Genomic DNA, 13,908 nt, shown 5'->3' on the forward strand with positions numbered 1-13,908 from the left:
TTTGATCTCAAGGCTTCTGGAGGGCTTAGGGGGTGGGGGTGGGGCGGGGGGAGAACGGTGAGAACACCCATCAGCCTCCCTCCCACACATCTCCACGGAGTTGTTGACATAGATTCTTCATCCATGTAGGGCTCTGAGGTTTACAGAACTTTTCACAAGTTTGGGCTTGTTGGAGCCTCAGCACTCCGAGTTTTGTGGGTAGCCCCATTTTACAGAAGAAGAAAACTGAGGCCGGGCCCAGTGACAGGGCTTGCCCAAGGCTACACAGTGAGTTAGAGGCAGAGGCCAGACTTGAAAGCAGGGCCTTGAATCCCAGTTAGATGCTTTTCTCACAGAGGGGCGACTGAGACTCAGAGATGTGCAGTGACTTGCCCGAAGTCACACAGCAGGAAGGAACAGAGGCTTTGAGGGAAGCCAAAGCCCGGATATTACACCCCAAACCTTCTCCACTGTACCAGGTTGCTGCCCGGTATGCCAGAGGTTGTTCACAGTGGGCCTTAGGAAGGTGTCACACGCAGGTGACCAGAGACAGGACCAGATGAGCAGAAGTGGTCTGGGGCACAGGAGGAAGCCTTCCTGGAGGAGGTGATCCAGAGCTAAGAGCTCAGGGACAAGTAGGAATTAACCAGTGAAGCATTGGGAGAGGGTGATGCAGGCAGAGTAAACTGTGGAGGTAGGAAACCGAGTGATGTTGTAAGGAGGAACCACAAGCAATTTGGTGTTATTAGGGCGTGATGTAGGGTGCTGAAGAGATCTCCAGGGCCTTGTAAGGCAGTTCCAGGAGTGGGGATTTTAAGTTGAGGCCGATGGGGAGACACTCAAGATTTTAAATAGGAAGAGATGTGATTACAGTGCCCCAAACAGAAGTCACTGGTAGAGGCAGGCCCAGAACTCGGGCCTCTTGACTCCCAGCCTAGAGCTATGGGGAGACAGGAGACATCCTGGCAAAGTCGGGAGGGCGCTCAGCTTGCCTTGGGGCCTCAAGATGCCTACTCTGCCCTGACTCCCTACAGCTGCGGAGAGCTGCCTCCATGGGGAGCTCTGGGTCCTGGCCCACTGAGCATCAGTGTTTCCTGAAGTGTTGGGCAGGGCTGGGGTTGGGAAAGGTAAGAGAGGACAGGGACCAGCTCACCAGACCTTTCTCCCGTTAGCACTGGTCCACCTGGGTGTGCTGGGCATGGTGGCTGAGTCAGGCCTTCCTGGGACCTGACCCTTGCCTGTCGTGCCCCAGGTGGCCACCGTGGCTCTGTTGCTGGGCTGTGGCAACTGCCACCACTGTTGACAAAGCTGTTGGTCCAGCAAGGAGCAAGTCATGATCCCCCAGTGGTCTGGGCTGTGAGGGCACCTGAGAACAGGCTCAGTCCCATTCCCAAAGCGACTCAGCCACCCGATGGCCCCACTGGTGAGCACCAGTGGACACGAGAGGTGGCTCTGCGTGCTGCGGAGGTGGCGGCCTGTGTTCCCTCGCTCACTCTCTCACAGTGGACGTAAGGCCTACTAAGGGCCTATGCCATCGCACAGGCCTGTGGCCTACAGACTGGGTCAAAGGTCAGTGGGCAGCCGTCTGGAGCCTCCAACAGACCCCACGATTGGCAAGAGGGGAAACTTAATTTTTTAAGTGAAGGCAGACCCAGTTCTCCCCTCTAAAGGGCCTGGAAGCTGTGACATCCTGGTAGCAATAAGCACGTCCAGCCCCCAGATCTTGGTCCCTAAACACCACTCTCCAATAAAAGGAATCAGAGCTCCTTAGAGAAATGACTGATTCCAGGGCTGAGGCAGGGAACAATGCAAGATGAGTCTGGAGAAATGGTCTGGGAAATGCTCAAAAAATAAACAGCTGGTGGGATATCAGAACAGGAGCCAACCCGAAAGAGATCCCAATGGCCAAACCTAAACCAGGATGAGCAACGGAGCAAATAACAGAATTAGATTATCATCCAAAGTATAAAATAAATATCCATGAGTCCGTACTGATATAATGATAGAAGAAATAAATAAATGGGGGAGACTAGACACATCTCCCTTACAGAAGAATTTCAAATAATTCATGTAGGTTTTCCCCCTCCAGGAGGTGGAGCTTAGTCCCCCACTTCTCTGAGTGTGGACTGGACCTAGTGAAACCCTCCAAAGAAAGGAAGTATAAAAAGGGTTTAAAAAAAAAAAGAAAGAAAAAGAAAAAAATGTTTACAGTAGAGAAACCTGGCAAACACCACCATAACTAGGTTAACATCATCAGTGAAAAAACAAACAAACAAACCCAGGAATATGTTGCTTGAATTTGATTGGATGTCAGCAAACACACAGGAGTTACCAGGTGCCACCCACTGCTCCAAGTGCTTTGCCCATATTTACTCATTTAATCTTTCCAACAACCCTTCGAGGTAGGTACCATCATTATCCCATTTTATAGATTTGAACAGTGAGGCACAGGGAGGTTAAGTAACTCGCCAGAGCCACTGGCTCTGGCACAGAAGGAGCAGGAGTTGAGCCCAGGCAGTCTGGGGTCTTGACAAAATGGTTTTCCGTTTGCCACCTTCAACTGCCAAGACAGGACCTTCTCCTCTCTCTGCTATAATGGGCACCTCCGGAAACTGAGGCCACATAACCTGCCCAAGGTCTCCAAATACCACAGGGGCCCAACACCCCGGGCACCCAGATTGGAGTGGGGAGGGGAGAGGATGGAGACTGTTTGCTGCTTCCTCCTGCTCTGGGCCATGCTGGGCATTGGGGTGGTAGGGATGAATAAGGTCCTTCTCTGCCCTCAAGGAGCTCTTAGCCAGGCAGGGCCAGCAGTGGCAACACAGCAGGACTCAGGCCAAGAAGGAGAGGAGCTGGGTATCATAGGAGCCAGAGGGGGGCACCTGACTGAGCCTGGAAGGTTCAGGCAGGCTTCTTGCAAGAAGAGAAGCCATCCAAGTTGAGGCCAAGGTCAAGAGGGAGTCCATCAGGTGAGGGGGAGAGAAGGGTCCCCAGAAGAGCTTGTCCCTGCCCTCCATACTCCAGACCTTTGTGAGTGGGGCCTGAGCCTCCCTCATTTGACCAGGACAAGCTCTGCGCTGGTTCCAAGGCCACCCTGGCCCCTGGCTGTTGCACCACGAGCAGCCCTATGTCGCCAGCCCTGCTCTCATTCCCACCCCAAGCAGAACCTTCATCTCTGGCCTCAGTCATCTCAGCTGGGAAGTGGGCCTGCAGCCCACTGCCCTCCCTGGGCTCTGAGCTGCAGGGGCCTTGGCAGCCCTCTGATGGGCCCAACAAAGCCCTAAAGGAGGCAAAGGCAGCAATTGCAAGGACGCTGGCTGGGGAGTTGCCCTCTTTCTCTTCTGCTCCCAGTCTGGGTGGCAAGTCAAAACTATCACCAGGCACCGGCCTTGGGTCTTCTAGTTAATTAGTAAATCATAGAGGAGTGGGCAAGCTCTCTACCCCTCCTCCTCGCCCCATTCCCCACCTCTAGCTGTGGCCCAGGGCTGAGGGTAGGGCCTGGTACACGACAGATGCCGCTAGAACAGGGGTTGGATGCGTGCGGTGTGTAAAGTGCTTGCATTCTCACGTCTGGTCTTCTGTGCCTTTGCGCGTGATCGCCATGCCTTCGTGGCCCCCTCCCCAGAACAGTGTTTGGCACCCACTAGGCCCTCAATAAATATTTGCTCAATAAACGAATAATGAAGGAGAGAGGGGCCACGCTTTGGGGATCTGGGGGCTCAGTGGAGCCATATGGAGCCAGATTATTCAATATCCCCACGTGTGGGTTGTGTCCGGGAGGCATGCTATGCAGACGGCCTCAGCTCTCGCTGGCTGGCCAGGACCACGCATGCAAGCAGTAAAGGAGAAGGGATTGAGCATTTCTGAGCACCCACTATGTGCCAGTCAGTGTGCTAAGCCCGAGACCCACATTGTCTTATTGAAAGACCACAATGACTCTGCAAGGCATGGATTGTCCCCATTATACAGATGGGGACACTGAGGCTCAGCGAGGTTATGGTAGCAGACCAAGACCCCACAGCCAGGAGGTGACAGAGCAGAATATGAGACAAGGGCTATCTCATCCCACTGCCTGCTGCTGAGTGACATCTGGGAGTTTGTGGGATTCTTAGGAAGCAGGGCAGCAGGAAGTCCCTTGACTAGAAGAAGAAGGGGGCTCTGTCACCTCCTGATGACCTTGCTGTGGGACCCTGGTCGTGTCCCTTGGGGCGCTGCATCTCGGTTTTTCCATTTGTCATATGGAGGGTGCGAGGAAGTCCATCCAGGCTGGGCTGAGGGGCTCCTGCCCCCAACCGCAGATTGCCCCCCCCAACTCCTGGCACCCTCTCCCCAGGCAGCTCCAGGCAGCAGGCCCCACTCCAGCCCCTCAGGGTCTGGTTTTCTAATGCAAACCTTATCAGCTATTCTCTGTTGGCAGAACCAGACGGGGGTTTCTGGGAAGCCGCGGCTGCATCCCCCCTGCCAGGGGCCCCATTTCAGCAGCCTCATCACATTCCCCAGCAGCCTCGGCAGCCTGGATGGACGGATGCAGTTTCCACTCTGGTCTGGCAGCCAGGCAGCTGCGTGACCAGGTCTCCTGCTGGGCGGAGGGGTCCTTCCCCCAGGGACCAAGCCTCGGGGCCAGGCAAACCAGTCCCAGCGTCTGGGCCCAGACAGTTACACTCCAAAGCCCCAGGACGTCTCCACACGCCTCTTCCCCCAAACTCCACACCTCTCCCATTGCTCCTTCCAGACACCCCAACCTGTTCGCAATTCCCCATCTGAGTCCTCCCCCATCTCTGCACAGACTCCCCTCCTTTACTTATGCTTGAGGAAACTGCACTCACTCTTCCAGGCCCAACTCAAGTTCTCCATCCTCCAGGAGACCTCCAGAACCATTCCTGCTACCAACTGATTTGGGAAAAACCAGCCCCATTCTCCCATGTGGCTTCAGCTCATGGACCACAACGGGGCTGGAATGACATTCAAGGTGAGTCCGTCTGTCCCTCACTAGCTCCTCTGAGCAAGTGAGGGACAGAAGTTTCCTCCGTATCCCTTTCTTCAAGAACTCCATGAACTGGAACTGTTATCATCTACCCCATGGGCAGGGGGACTGTGTACCCCATTTGCCCATGATAACTTACTTGGTCACCCTACCGTGGGGTATACAGAAGGGAAAGGCTTGCCCAAACCCCCGCAGCTGGCAAGTGGCAGAGTCAGGATCAGAACCTGGTACGTTGGCCCAGAGCCCTGCTCCCCGCTGATGGGTTTCTTTTCTTTCTTTTTGAATCTTTTTTTTTTTTCTACATCTTTATTGGAGTATAATTGCTTTACAATGGTGTGTTAGTTTCTGCTTTATAACAAAGTGAATCAGTTTTACATATACATATGTTCCCATATCTCTTCCCTCTTGCGTCTCCCTCCCTCCCACCCTCCCTATCCCACCCCTCCAGGCGGTCACAAAGCACTGAGCTGATCTCCCTGTGCTATGAGGCTGCTTCCCACTAGCTATCTATTTTACGTTTGGTAGTGTATGTATGTCCACACCTCTCTCTCACTTTGTCCCAGCTTACCCTTCCCCCTCCCCATATTCACTGATGGGTTTCTGAGTGAATGAGACTAGGCTTTCTCCAGGGCCTACTCTGTGCCACCCACTGCCTGGACCTCTTTCCCACACACCCTTGGCATGACCCACCAGCTTCCTCTGACCTTTCAACGCATGCATCACAGCCTCAGAGAGGATCCCCCATCACCCAACTTAAAGGTACCCCCGACCCCCACCATATCTCCTTCATGCACTTTTTTTTTTAAACTAATTTATTTATTTATTTATTTTTGGCTGTGTTGGGTCTTCGTTTCTGTGTGAGGGCTTTCTCTAGTTGCGGCAAGCGGGGGCCACTCTTCATCGCAGTGTGCGGGCCTCTCATTATCGCAGCCTCTCTTGTCGCGGAGCACAGGCTCCAGACGCGCAGGCTCATTAGTTGTGGCTCACGGGCCTAGCTGCTCCGCGGCATGTGGGATCTTCCCAGACCAGGGCTCGAACCTGTGTCCCCTACATTGGCAGGCAGATTCTCAACCACTGCGCTACCAGGGAAGCCCCCTTCATGCACTTTTGACTCTGCAGCTACAGACTCACATGATGTGATAATCGTCTGTCATAGACGCCACCTCCTGCCCGCCAGCCAGTTCCATGAGGGCAAGGGCAGGCCTGTTTTGTGGCTCCTGGATCCCCAGACCTGACTCCTGTGGGCTGCCCTCACGTATTTAATGTAGGAATCAGTGAATGGTTCTTGGTACTAGGGAAAGGGTGGGTAGTGGGAGAATCCAAGTGGTCCCCTCACAGAACCCCCCACCCCCCAGTCTGCCTGGGGAGAGACACTCATGGAAACAAGAATACTCAAAAGTTCAGTACTGTGTGCTATGACCCAGAGAAAGAGAAACTTGGTCAGTCTGTGGTGGGTCAGGGAAGGCTTCCTGGAAGAGGCAGCCTCTAAGCTGACTTGAAGGATGAGGTGGTAGGTTCATCTCAGAAGCCAAAGGACAGCCAGTGTGGCTGGCCTTCTGAGATGGTCTCGTTGGCCTGCTAGGGATTTAATTTCGATCCCGAGGGTGGCACCAAGGAGCAGGTTCTTAACATGGGGGGAGGGGGTTGGGCAAGAAAAATCTCAACTTTTTTTTTTTCAGGATTGTGTTGTCCCCTTGTAAAATTTTTTGCCTGCCGTTTGTAAGACCAGAGCCACTGCCTGCCTGGCCCTGCAGGGCCTGCTCTCCAGAACAGGACTGAGTCCCGGAGGATGCAGGTGTCCCGGTCCCACAGCCTTCCCACCACATCCCCAGCCATCTGTGTGGGAAGGTCCATTGTGGTGGCCTCTGACATCACGGCGGGGGGCAGCATGATGTCACAGGGCCTCATTGTGGCCATGGAGAGGGAGGTGCCCCCCACCAGAGGCCCGCTCCCCACCCCCTGCCCAATCCTATTAAGCACGGGCTGGGGACAAAGGAAGGCGCTTTGTACTTTAACCCTGTCTGAAGTGAGTCACTGGCTGCAGAGGGAGGGGACAGCAAGAGGCTGTGCATTCCAGAGCCTGCCACCTCCCCTAGCTGTGTCTCCAGGTCGGGCTGGAGGCCCTGCTGCCACCACCAGTCGCTGGCCCCATGTCCCCAGGGCTCCTCGCTGGGCTCCCAGCAAGTAGGACAGCAGAGATAAAGAGAGTCCAGGGCCTGCACCTCCCGCCCCAGGTCGCCCTCAGCTCTGGGGCCAGAACCTGTGAGGAGGAGGCTAGAGGCAGAAACCCCTCCTGGACGCCTGACATGACAGTCACCCTGAGATGAGGACGGGAGGCCCTGGGGGCTCCAGGGGGCCCCGGGCGGGGCGAAGGAGCAGAGTCAGCTGGAGTCAGATGGCGGGAGTCCCTGAAAGACAGACCTGGGGGAAGCAGCCTCTGCGCACAGACGGGGGACCGAGGCCTAGAGAGAGACAGAGCTTGTCACCCAGCAGCATCTGTGAACATTTATTTAGCGCCTACTGAGAGCCATACTGGTTGGTGCTGTGGCTGGGTCGTCTGATCCTTGAAACCCTGGATGGCGGTGGTCAGCACCAACCCCAGGCCTGGCCACTTTGGACAGGGACTCAGGGGTCCCTGAGGGAGGAGGGGGCAGGACTCCTGAGGCTCAAGGTCTGGGGTCAGAGGACCAGGTTGGCAGCTCCTCGTTGGCCACTAACTTGCTTACTCTCCCTCACTGAGCCTCCGTTTACACATCCACAGAATGGAACAAACTGTACCCCTCTCAGGGGTTGTCCTGAGGGCTGGACGAGAACTCTCCTCCAAATCATTAACCCACCCTCTCCGCACCCTCAGCTGGAGGTGGGGGCAGGGAGTCCCTAGGCCTGGCACCCCTGCCCCACCTCCATCTCTCCTTGGGTTTCAACCCTCCGCCAAGCTCTTCCAGGCTGGCATCTGGAACCTGTCTGGGGCCTCGACTGCCGGCTGGGGCGGGGACACCTAGGTGGGGGTAGGTACAGCTCCAGGAGAGGCCTCGGCAGCACCCCTACCGCCTCCCAAGTGGGTTTCTCCATCCTTGGCAGAGTGCCTGGGCGTGCAAAGAGGCCAGGGGTAGCTTGGTTTCGGACAACAAAGTCCTGTTTCTCCCCAGCCTGAAGAATGCCCGGCACCCCCTCCTGCCCCCGCCCCATCAATATCTACTACCGAGGCCTAGCGTTCACTCCATGGGGCCCAGGCTGGGCACTGGCTCTGCCCTGAGCCTCTGGGCAGCGCTGGCCCCTTACAGTGTGAGAGTGGCACTCCCGCCCCTCAGCAGCAGCCTCCCCTGCCCACCATCACACACACACACACACACACTCGCACGAGCACACACACACACACACACACACACACACACACACACACACACACACATACATGTGCATGAGCACCAAACAGCCCAGCCCTTGGGTCGGAGCCCTGAGCCCAGTCCAGAATCCGAGGCAGTCTGGGGCAAAGATGTCTGCAGCAGGCTACGAAGGAAGAAGGGCCCGCGGAGTGTGAGCGCCCTGCCTCACCTTGCTCTTCCTGTGTCTTTGCCCTTGATGATGTTGTTAAAAATATCCAAACTTGGCAAAGCAAAAAGTCACAGCCCCACCCACGCCTGCCCTTATGTTTTGAATTGGTATTGACATGTGAAATCCCAGGGTCTGAGCCCCTGATTCTGTTCAAGCCCCTTATTTTTCCCAAGGAGGATGCAGAGGACCAGGGTGGGCAAGAGGTTTGCCCAGGGCCACAGAGCCTTGAGGGCTGGGCCTAGAGGGAGCGTAGGGACCGGTGAAGGCCATACACACTCTGGTGGGATCTCATTCTGAGCCTAGCCAGGGGCAGGGGGGAGCACTGGCCTCCCTGGTAATGGCTGCACCCTTTGTACAGATGAGAACACTGAGGTTTGGAGGGGAGTGGCCCAAGGTTACCCAGCGAGGAGCAGAGTGAGGATTTGAGCTGCCGCCCTGGGGCCCTACGGTTGGGATGGATTGTCAGAGATGCTGAGTCCCCAGGTCCCCTCCCAGGCCACCGCAGACCCCAGTACAGTCCCAGGCCTCAGCTAGGGCAGGCCCAGCTGGGAGGAGGGAGGCGGGTGTTCAGGCCCAGGCTGCTGCCCTGGTCTTGACCCCTGGGCGGGCTCTGCCCTCCTGCCACAGCCCTGGCCAGATTCTGCCCAGACACCTCAGGAATGTGGGGGGAGGGGGACTCAGGGAAGATGGGGTCTGGGGTCCAGGGGTGGACAGAACAAAGAAGCCATGTGTCTGGACTCTCCCTGCACCCTGGGCTGGACCATAGCTGGCAGAGGGGAACCCCCGATGGTGGCTCAGGCATGTGTCTCTGAGTGCTGTGTGACCCTTGGAATGCAGCTACCCGTCTCTGGTTTCCCGGGCTGCAAAATGGAGTGCAGGAGCAGGGGACTGCAGGCCGAGGAGCCTGCTGAAGGTCTGAGGCCGGGGCCTCTGGCAGAGGGGTAGAGAGAAGAGGGGGCCAGCCCTGCGGTGGGCTCCTCTCCCTGCCTCCTGCCGCAGCCTCAGGAATTGCCTTAATTACAGCGTCAGCCTCACTGTGCTTCCTGCCATAAACCCAGGAATCTAAATTAGAAGGCAGGAGGCTGGCTCCCCCTTCCCTCCGACCCCTCAAGTCTGCCGGGAAGTTCTCCTAGAGACAGACCGCTGGTGGGGGGCTAACTACAGAGGTGCCCAGGGCTTAGACTGGGGTAGGAGCCAGGCAGGCAGGCGGCTGTCCCCAGAATCCTCGTGTCTGTGTCTGCGAGTGCCTGCTGTGCGCCAGGCACGGGGCTGAATTAGCACATTTGATCCTTCCAGAAGTACTGCAAGATGGACGTCAAGGTCCATTCAACAGAGGAAGAAACTGAGGCACGAGCTCACGGTCCCCCAGGGTGTTGGAGGCTAAGCCAGCTGGACCCAGGTTTCCAGCTCCCATGCCGTAGAAGGCAGAGGGGAGGGTGGGGGACAGTGGAGTTGGCTAGTCCTTCCTGGGGAGTGGAGGGGGGACCCTGAAACATGAGCCTGCCCCCGCAGCCCCAGGGGGAGATGGGAGGGAGGTTGCTGGGCGGGGGTTGAGGGACTGCTGTTCAGCGACCAGGCAGGGTGCAGGCCAGGTGCAGGGCACGTGAATGGTTCTCCACCACCCTCGGACCTGGCCAGGTAGACCAGCGCTGGGGCTGGGGCCCTTCCGATTCTGAGGGAAACCCAGCCAGGGACCAGAGTGTGTGCATGTGTGTGTGTAGCTTGTATTTGTGTGTGACAGTGAGTGTGTGCGTGCCTGCGTGTGGTGGGGAAGTGAGGTCATCTGGGCAGAAGGGAGCTGAGCTTGTCCAAACCACTGGAGCCACTAGGGGAGAGAGAGACAGACTCGGGGTGGGGGGAGGCAGGGAGTAGGGGGTGCTGAGGGAGGGAACAAGACCAAGGCAGCGAGGAGAGAAACAGGGAAGGACAGAGACAGAGCCAGAGGGATGAGGTGGGGTGGGAGGCAGACAGACAGACAGGATGATGGCGGATGTCGGTTTGGTGGAGGGGAGACAAGAGATGCCCAGGAAGAGGGCGAATTGGAGAAAGGGAGGCAGAGAGCAGAGATGGGGGAGGGGTGGGGCTCCCCTGGAGGGAACGGGGCTGTAGTCTAGGCAGCTTCCCACCCATGCCTCCCCTGAGTGGGGGACCAAGGGAGGACCCCTTATGTCTGCTTTTGTTCTGGTCAGTGGGTCTAAGATCACCCGTCCCTAAGGCAATACTTTTTTGGGGGAGATTATAAGAACCATGATTTTTATTTTATTTTATTTTATTTTGAACTTTATTTTATTTATTTTTTATACAGCATGTTCTTATTAGTTATCCATTTTATACATATTAGTGTATACATGTCAATCCCAATCTCCCAATTCATCCCACCACCACCCCGCGCCCACCTTCCCTCCTTTGTGTCCATGCGTTTGTTCTCTACATCTGTGTCTCTGTTTCTGCCTGAGGCGATATTCTGAGGACCTCTTATCTGTGCATGCCAGGGTGTGGTCTACCTAAAGGAGCAAAAGCTTAGAGGCTGAGGAGGCCAGGGAGTGGTCCCAGAGTGTGCCCCGAGAGGATGGGGGGGCAAAGAGGGGAGACTGGCAGAGACAGGAGGGGCAATTCAGATGGAGGAATAGCGTGGGGGTCATCCAGGAGGCTGTGCAAAGCTGGGTCTGGGCCACACCCTGGCAGGGCTGGGGCAGGGACCAGGCGTCTGCTTCTCACCAGCCACATCCCCATCCCTTTTTGGCTCTCCCACCATCCAACACCCCTTAAGTGGCTTATGAGGCACCATGGGCCCGGCAACCTGGCTGACTTCTCACTGTGCTTACCTTAACCCAGTGGTTCTCAAGCGTGGTGATTTTGCCCCAGCGGGACATCTGACAATGTCTGAAGACATTTTTGTTTGTCAGAATTGGGGTGTGTGTGTGTGTGTGTGTGTGTGCTACTGGTGTCTAGTGGTAGAGGCCAGGCATGCTGCTAAACATCCTATAGGACATCCTGTACAACCAAGAATTGTCCAGCATACCCATCACCCTTCTGTTCCCAGGCGTGCCAAAGTTCCTGCCTCAGGGCCTTTGCACGTGCTGTTGGCCCTGCTTGGAATTCACTCTCCCCAGATCATCACATAGCTGCTTGCTTTCTCATCCTTCCAGAATCTGCTTAAATATTCCCTCCTTAGAGTGGTTTTCCCTGACACCCCCGTTCCCTCCTGCACTCTCCATCATAAACCTCTGAGTATTTCCCTCCCAGCACTTTTCCCCAATTCCTGAAGATCTTGTTTATTTATTCAAATCCTTATTTATAGTTTGTCTACCCTCTACTTGGCTGTGCACTCCCTGAAGGCTGGGGACTTTGGCTCCCAGCGGGACCCAGATGCTGAGCACTGGGTGAAAGGATTGAAGCTCACTTAGAACAGCCAGGGGCCGTTTTAAGAACTTTGCTTAGCTCAGTCCTATGAGGTAGGCACCATTGTGATGCCCATTTCACAGAAGGGGAAACCAAGGCTCAGGGATATCAAGTGACTTGCCCAAAGTGACACAGCTAGCCAACGCCCAAGCTGGGATTTGAACCCCAGCAAATCAGCTCACTCAGTGAGCTGCCGTCAGTGGAGCTGAGGCTTCTGAAAAGCAGGAGGTCATGGCGCTCTTTCCACCCCAAGTCAGCAGGGAGATAAGGTTCATCTTTGCAGATTCCTACAATGAGGAGACTTGGGGACCCTGACAAGCGGGCTCCACACCGTGGGGATCCCCCCCCCCGTAGTCACCACATGGGGACCACATCCACTACCCTGAGTCACTGTGGACTCAGCCAGGCACTCCTGGGCGCTGGACAGGAGGTGTCCCCCTTCCTCGTGCCTCCCTGGCAGGGCAGGTTGGGCTGAGCCCGGGCTGGGTCTGAGGGATGTGCTCAGCTCCACGCTGGGGCCCTCCCTGCCCCAGCTGGCAGCCCCTAATGAAGAACTACAACCTAGAGGGGCCATCACGGCAGGGAGAGGAAGAAGCTCTCACCAGCAAGCTGTGGGTGCCCTGGTCTGTCGGGGACGGGGAGAGGAACTTGGAAGGCTGCCCAGAGCTGTTTGCTGCCCAGATTCCTAGCAGGAGGCCCCTCCCAGTCCAGAGCCCACTGACCGCCCCGCTTTTCGTGTTGCTGGGCCCTCTCTGCCAGGCCCTGGTAACTCTTGACTCAACCAGCAGCTGCATGGTCCCGTCCCATGTCCCCAAAACTTCTTTCCCTGGTCCTGTCCCCTCCCCCAACATCTGTGATGACAATCGAGTGACACTCTGGGCCTGGGATCTGCCAGGGAACTCCTTAATTCTCATTCATTCATTCGTTCATTCATGCATCCTTTCATCGTGTGGTGGTTAGAGCATGGATGCTAATCCCAAGGGCTGAGTTAATATTTGGCTTCACCACTTACTAGCTGTGTGATCCTGGGAAAGTCCCACCATCTCTCTGAGGCCCCAGTTTGCAACAGTGAAAAGGGGAAAGAGGGACTTCCCTGGTGGCGCAGTAGTTAAGAATCTCCTGCCAATGCAGGGGACACGGGTACGAGCCCTTGTCCGGGAAGATCCCACATGCTGCAGAGCAAAAAAGCCCCTACGCCACAACTACAGAGCCTGCGCTCTAGAGCCCGTGAGCCACAACTACTGAAGCCCGTGCACCTAGAGCCTGTGCTCTGCAACAAGAGAAGCCACCACAATGAGAAGCCCGCGCACTGCAACGAAGAGTAGCCCACTCACCGCAACTAGAGAAAGCCCGCGCGCAGCAATGAAGACCCAACACAGCCAAAAAAAAAAAAAAAAAAAAAAAAAAAAAAATGTGGGGGAAGATAAACAGGGGTTTTGGAGGTTTCACTGGGATGAGGCATAGAGCGTTGAGCATAGTGCCTGGCTTATGGTAAGCGTTCCAGCCTCAGGAGCTGTTCTTTTTTTTAATCCTTTGCAAAAACTTTCCTGGGGCCTCTAGGGGCACACAGACCCCTAATGGCAACCCCCAGCCCAAACAAGACCTGATTCTGAAGGCCTCCTGAAGGAAACCATGCAGGAGCCCTGGGTTCTGGTTCTGAGTTTGCCATTACATTGCTGTGTGACCTGGGTGAGTCATCGCCCCTCTCTGGGCCTCAGGTTCCCTGTTTGAACAATGACCGGTTGACTTGGATGAACTTAGGCAAGTGACCTCTCTCCATCTGAGTTTTTGTCTGTAAAATGGAACAGTAACAGTACCTACCTACAGGGATGCTGAGAGGCATAAGTGAATTAACACATGTAAAGTGCTTAGAACAGGTCTGATACATCGTGCTTCACAGATGTTAGCCCTTATTATTAGCTCACATTATCTCTGAGGATCTTTTTAAAAATTGAGATATAAGTTACATACTATAAAATTCACCCTTT

Source organism: Globicephala melas, chromosome 1, assembly GCF_963455315.2.
Source record: "Globicephala melas chromosome 1, mGloMel1.2, whole genome shotgun sequence".
NCBI lineage: Eukaryota > Metazoa > Chordata > Mammalia > Artiodactyla > Delphinidae > Globicephala > Globicephala melas.